This window comes from Tenrec ecaudatus, chromosome 3 (assembly GCF_050624435.1).
Source record: "Tenrec ecaudatus isolate mTenEca1 chromosome 3, mTenEca1.hap1, whole genome shotgun sequence".
Classification (NCBI taxonomy): domain Eukaryota; kingdom Metazoa; phylum Chordata; class Mammalia; order Afrosoricida; family Tenrecidae; genus Tenrec; species Tenrec ecaudatus.
In genome coordinates this window covers 154,297,692-154,304,297 of record NC_134532.1, presented here as the reverse complement: position 1 = coordinate 154,304,297, position 6,606 = coordinate 154,297,692, and the positions used below count along the sequence as shown (strand labels likewise).

Genomic DNA, 6,606 nt, shown 5'->3' with positions numbered 1-6,606 from the left:
TTTCAAACAGAACTGTGTGCTTTCCCGGCAGTCTAGTCAATGTTCTTCACCCAACAACATAATGCAAAGGCGTCGGCTCTTCTTCCATCTCTTTTCATTGCCTGGCTTAGGTCCAATGCACTTAGTCTTCAAAGTGATTTACCGTCTGTAGTATTCATATTATTGTTAGAGGCCATCAAGTCAGTTCTGAGTCAGAGTGACCTCTGTACAGCAGAGCAAATACTGCCGTCTTGCTCCATCCTAATAATCATTGTTACCTTTGAGCTCATTGCTGCGGCAGTGCGACGATTCCTCTTGTCGAAAGTCCCTCCATTTCCAGTGACTAGTCTCTCCTGTCCAAAGTATTTGAGATATGAGGTCTCACGATCATTGCTTTTAAGGGACATTCTGTTTTTACTTTCAAGATTGTTTGCCAGTGTCATGATTTAAATGTATCAATTCTGAAGTCGTCCCTATTCTGTGCCTAACTTTAACATGCAGAAGAGAGGATTGAAAATACCATGGCTCTGGTAGGCGCACTTTAGTCCTCAAAGTAACATTCTTGCTTTCCAGTACTACTCTACGAGGTCTTGTGCAGCAGATTTACCCCATGCAATGTGTTACTTGTTTGATCTTGTGACTATACACATAGAAAAGGTCAATGGTTTATAGCTGGTAATGCCTCTTCCTAAAAACGAAGTTCCACCTGTCAAAAGACTAATTAATCTCAATCCTTTATAAAAAGTAAAACAAGTCTATTTTACGCTTTCTCTTTGAACAGGTCAGTGAGAGTAATGAATCGCCTGCACAGTTCTATGTGCCTCCTTATCAGCCTCCATTTGGTGCCTACCCACCATTCCTATATCAAGGATATCCGTGGCTTAGATATTATTTTCTTCCTATTCCAATACCCATCTCTATCCCTACCACTCCTCCTAGTGGAAATTAAGCAAGGAAAAATAGTAAGTAAAAACCCTATTTACAATGTGCGGGTTAAAGGATAGTTTGTGGGGGTTGGAATGCATCTTTCCATTAAAAATGTTAACATGTAGGTTGCTTCCATTTGTTTCCATGTCTTTCTTTTGTAGAAAACATTGAGGTACATACAAGGGGTCTTCAAAACGTTCATGGAAAAACTCCATTTTCTTTTCATGGACATTTTCCATGACCATTTTGAACACCCTCAGGCATATGCCCCTCCACGATCAAATCAGCAAAGTAAATAAATCTCTCATTTGCCATGATGTAACAGGAACAAATAAAATTCCATAGATGTATACACATGTGCATGTGTATGTATTTACAAGAGATAGTTTCATATTTGCAACTACTATCAATAACATATTAAGCTGACTCAAAGCACTGTTACAGCAAACCTTAAGGAAGGTAGGGTCATGATAAGCTTCTGGATCTAGGTTAAGGTTAGATCTTAGCCTACTCTTTAGAAAACCATGTGATTTTTCTAATTAATAATAACACCTTAAACCTAGCTTCTGTTATCATTAAAGTCAAGACCTCTAGCAACATTTTCCACCTACAATAGAGGCTCTTATAACTCATCTTATCAAAAGAAAAGTGGTGTGTCTGTAAAGTACTGATTAAATTGAGAGAGTAGAGACCACATTAGCTTCAATTAACACCCAGAAAAAAATTGTTCTAAGAAACAAGGAACTTTTGGCAAATTATTTTCTACTTTAGACCTTGTTACGTTGAGTCTGGTGTTTGTTTAGGATATGCCTTTATCTTCAGGAGTAGGAAATGTCTCTCAGTGGTTGAACTAAGTATATCTTTAAGGCAGTATTTGTGAAGGTGAGTCCAGAAGTTTTCTTACTAGGGTTACAGTTCATACATGCACGGGTTTATGGAAAAGGAAACCAAGCCAAATCAGGTGCTTACAGATGCTTCTGTAATCGATGGATGACTGCATATAAATCCCCTCTGTAAGTACATGTCTTAGTGGATTAATGCCAGGATGCCTTCAGAAAAGGTGCCAATCAAAACAGCGGATCTGGGGAGATCTTGGCCAGTTAATTCTAAGCAGAAAGGCCTTGTCTGAAGGTTATGGTTAGTATTTTCTGGGATTCCAAAGGTATCATCATAATAGATTTTATTGAAGGAATAGGGAAATCACAGCTTATTATGAAGACTGTAGAAAAATTGAAGATTGCATTTGTGATTAAGAAAAAAAGCCAGTTAAAATGACTGAGGATTTTTCCCTCATCATGACAATACACCTGCTCAATTTTCACAGGTAGCAAACACTGTCCTTTTTGTTTGAAAACCTTACCTCATCTACCTGCTAGTCGTCATCTTACCCCTTCAGATTTACTTTTGTTCCCTAGATTCAAAGAACATTTTAAAGGAACACAATATGAGCCCCTTGAAGATATCATAGCTACTGTTTGGATATGGTATAAATTGAATAGAGTTCTCCAGGGGAAAACTTAGAGAAATGGAAAACTGCCTTTAAAAGTGTAGAGAACTAGGAGGATATGCCATGAAACAATAGCTTCACATTTGGGTATTTGTGTTTCAAAATGGTTTCTGTGATTTTGTAACAATTACTTTTTACTTACCCTTATATTTTGAAATTTCAAAAAACATGAGTTCCAAGAAAATGAATCATTGGGGTTAATAACCATATGCCTTCCCTTTATTTCAGGTTGAATGGAGACTATTTCAGCTGCTTTATGAGTGACTTCATTGAAGAATCATTCTTCCTGTTATTAAAAGAAATATAAATTGAATCATCTTTTTCTTTATCAATAAACTTTGGCAGCTTACATAATAAACATAAAAGATATTTACTTTCTATTTTAAAGAGTGTATTATTAATATGAGTACAAACTATATGCTAAACAGATTTGAATACATGTTACTTATTGCTGATCAAGAAAAATCAGCACAAGAATTACCTAATACTCTCAATTTTGGTGCAGTTGTGTCAATTGTATTAACAATTGTAATAATTTGGAAATTACTCTTAAAATAATTGCATAATGGAGTCTGTGCTTTATATACACTGGGATATTAAGCTTGAGAAGTTGATAAAGCAGACTACAAACACTGAAGTCCAATCCTTAACATCAGGAAACTCCGAATGGAGAGACCTCTAAAAACAGCAGGTATCTTATGCTTTGTGGGTCACAAGAGTTTGTGTGTTGTTATTGTATTGCTGAATCATCACACGGTCGTTGTAATCTCATTTCAATATACAGAGAACGTTGACCTCATTAAAGTCATTTGGGCAATTTTAGGCATCGAGGAAGGGATAGAAAAGACATGTAAAACCGCATCATTGCAACGCCTCCATTTCCCTGTTCCAGCAGCACAGCCTCTAAAACAAGGTATACTTCCGAGTCCAGGGTTCAATATTGCCTTTTACAAAACTAAATAAACCTACCCATTTTCTTCTATTTCACAAGGAAACGCCCAACTACTGCTAATAAAGTATCTCCCACTCACCTTCTCTTCTGAACGAGCTGCCACACCGACAACAGAACTGGCAGCAGGTTGTATTTGATACCTGACTTGCTCAAATGCCAACGAAGGCTTCCTCTTGGCTACAATATGCCATCCATTTTCTTCTTTGCGTCCCTCGAGACCTTCTTTTTCATCCCTCCCCCACTATGCTCAGCCTTCCTCACATCCCAGTTCAGTCCGGCCATTCCCACAACGGGTCGCCATGTGCATCCCGCTATGCCTTTGCTTGTGTGGTTCTCTTTCAGGTAACGTCGACTCTCTGTTTCACTGTGGAAACACAATTTATATTCCAAGGTCCAGATCGAATGTTATGACCTTCATGAAGAAGTCTCTTCTCTTTCTCCAGAAGGAATAGATCATTCACAATTTTATCCTCCCCTTAGGATCTCACCCGGTTTTTGAAAACATATTTTAGCCTGCTTTTTATTCAAATCATTTTTGCCTTTACATAAAGCTATTCATTCATATTTCTGTACCCTTCTAGAGATGGCATGCTCTTGGATTATTAAAATTATTATCTAGCAGTACTTAGAATATAAAATATTCAATAAATACCTAGTGAGTATATTGAGATTTTCCCAATCCTACATTTCAACAACATAAAGAATTCCTTATATTTCACAGTGACAGTAACGTACAAATTAGCAAAAGATTACCTTTGAGAAAACAGAACATCTTAGAAGTTGTGAAATGGGTTATACATTGGGCATGCTTAACCACAAGGTCAGCAGTTCAAATTCACCAGCTACCCTGATAAAGAAAACTGAGACTTTCTGTTCTCACAAAAACTTACAGCCTTGGGAACCAAAGGACCCATTCTACTATATCCCATAGGCTCACCATGAATCAAAATCAACTTGATGACAGTGAATTACAGAAAGAATTTTTAGTAAATATAAAATATAAAGCCGTGAAGAAAATCTTTGACCCAAGGAATTGCCAAAAGCATAAATAAAATATAACTACTTTTCCTCTGAAAGGATTTGAACACTTAAATCTTAATAAGTTAAGGCCTTATTTAAACAGTAAGTTTAGGAAAAAACAAAATTAGAGGTTTTTTGTTATCAAGTATATGTTCTCTTCTCTGTGGAGCAAAGATTCTATTAACTGGGTTGAGGAACAATTTGTCCTGACCATTGGTCCCCATCAACCCTACAACTAACATTCTATAAACAAATCCCAGAAGAAGGAAAAGGTACCAGGTGGTGATAAAAATAAAAATTGCAGCATATGACAAAAGTCACCCAACAGGATTATACTGCATAATGACTCTTTCATTATCGTACAGTGGAAGCCTTTGTTCCATAGTCTATCAGGAAATTTAAAGAATTCTCTTTGAACAAGGATTATGCTTCTGTACTTCAAGTTTAAATTGCTCATAGTCCAGACCTTTAACATTAAGGATGAAAATTCTGCCGTCATCCATCTCTTAGTGGGCTATGAATCAAAGGCAGCCTACTGGGCCTCTGATTTGACCTAAGTAGTGAAATTACTTGGCCTGGCAATGCAGTGGGCTGCTCATTAGACAAGCTCGGCAGATCAAAACCTCCAGCCACAATACAGGAGAAAGAGGAGGCTTTCTAGGGCTGTAAAGATTTACAGTCAGAAAGCCACAGGGTCAGTTCTATACTGTCCTTCAGGGTGGCTATGAGTCCAAATAGCCTTATTGGCAGTGAGATGTTTCCTTTGGCCATATTCAGGATTATCAATGCTCTAATACTTAAATATTTATTCTTTGATATAACCTACTGTGACCCAGTTAAGATAATAGGAAAGAACAGCAGATGGACCAAACAGTACTCAAAAATAATATGGTCAATTAATTTTATAGGGACTTTTGTCCAACTTTCCAACTAAGGCGGTTGCTGACTGATTGAAGAAGGGCAGTCATGGGAATCCAAGAAGGGGGGGTCATAGGAAGGTAGGAAATCAGGACACTGAAAAGAGCCCGAGACAAATCTTGGCTCCTTTCAAGTTTGGGAAAGCAAGCTCTGCAAGTCATCTCTCTCTATATGTCTCTGTCTCTCTCATAAGTCTTTAATAAGTCCTTAACTCCTAGGATAGACTTTTCATTATATCTACTTCAAATACTGTCATGACTACTGTAGGAAAAAATTAAAAGATCCTTTCACTTGTCTTTTATTTTGTTAATTAATCAATATTTGCTGCATTCCCATTATGTATCAGAGAGTTTACCAGGTACCAGAGATATGTAGATAAAAAGATTTTTCCATTTCCCTCTAAGACCTTTGATTTATTTACTGTTTAATAAAACTTGCTTGTATTTAAAGTGAAAGCTTATATAACAAATATTCTCATTTAACAGTTGTTATACAAATTCCCTTAGCCATCATTTATAATTATTACAACATATTAACATTCTCATTAGTATTCTTTTTTTTAGTTCTATTGATCTAGCATTCCTTTAACCTTTGTCTTCTCATTTTTGCTTTTGAGTAGTGTTTGACCATCAGGTCTATTTTAATTCATTGTTTAAGGAAGCACATTATTAATAGGTGATATCATCTATTTTATAAACCAATATATCATTTAGCTAAAAGATTAACTGCAGATATAGCTTTCAATCCAAGTTAAAAATGTACCTTAAGGCAATAGTTTCCAGGATTCCCTCAGTCTCTTACTAGTTCAGGAATCCTGGCCATATTTAGGATTTGAGATTTTTTTTTCTCTATTTTATACTATTCTATTTGAAATACTCTATTGGATCCCTAATCCAAATCCTCAGTGGTCGCCCAGTTCCATCTAGTTATGGTCTCAGGTAAGAGGCCACTGTGGTTTGCATGGATTTGGTTCTCCTCGGAGGTTTTGGTTTCCTTCATTCCCTTTGACTCCATATCAGGAGAGACTACTAGTTGTATATTCAATAGCTAAACTGCAAATATTTAATATCCTAGGTACTACTCACCAAATAAGGACATACAACATTATTTATGTGAACAAATTTTTCCAGTTGACTAAGTCATCTACAAGACTATATGGTGCCATATGGTGCCAATAAACCAGTCCAGCAAATTATTTATCAGAAAGATTTTTGCTTGTATTTAATTGACTATGCACAGACATGTGATTGTGAGAGCCATAACTAACTTTGGAGAGCCTCCAGAAGAATGGAAATTACAGAAC

General features: G+C 36.5%; 1 long non-coding RNA gene across 1 annotated transcript in view; it reads right to left on the bottom strand.

The window, feature by feature from the left end:
* Nucleotides 1–2,561: 2,561 nt before the first annotated feature.
* Nucleotides 2,562–6,606, bottom strand: part of LOC142443630 (uncharacterized) — a 121,629-nt gene continuing 117,584 nt past the window's right edge. The window contains exon 3 of the long non-coding RNA XR_012783520.1: nt 2,562–2,699. This is a non-coding gene — a long non-coding RNA (uncharacterized LOC142443630). The remainder of the gene's footprint in view (nt 2,700–6,606) is intronic.